Here is a 381-nt window from a genome sequence, read left to right as displayed (position 1 = left end):
ATCTTTGACAAAGGAGGCAAGAATATACAATGGATTAAAGACAATCTCTTTAACAAGTGGTGCTGGGAAATCTGGTCAACCACTTGTAAAAGAATGAAACTAGAACACTTTCTAACACCATACACAAAAACAAACTCAAAATGGATTAAAGATCTCAACGTAAGACCAGAAACTACAAAACTCCTAGAGGAGAACATAGGCAAAACACTCTGACATAATCACAGCAGGATCCTCTATGACCCACCTCCCAGAATATTGGAAATTAAAGCAAAAATAAACAAATGGGACCTAATTAACCTTAAAAGCTTCTGCACATTAAAGGAAACTATTAACAAGGTGAAAAGACAGCCTTCAAAATGGGAGAAAATAATAGCAAATGAA

Source organism: Bison bison, unplaced genomic scaffold (genome assembly GCF_000754665.1).
Source record: "Bison bison bison isolate TAMUID 2011002044 unplaced genomic scaffold, Bison_UMD1.0 scf7180017864135, whole genome shotgun sequence".
NCBI lineage: Eukaryota > Metazoa > Chordata > Mammalia > Artiodactyla > Bovidae > Bison > Bison bison.
This window is presented reverse-complemented; position numbering follows the sequence as displayed.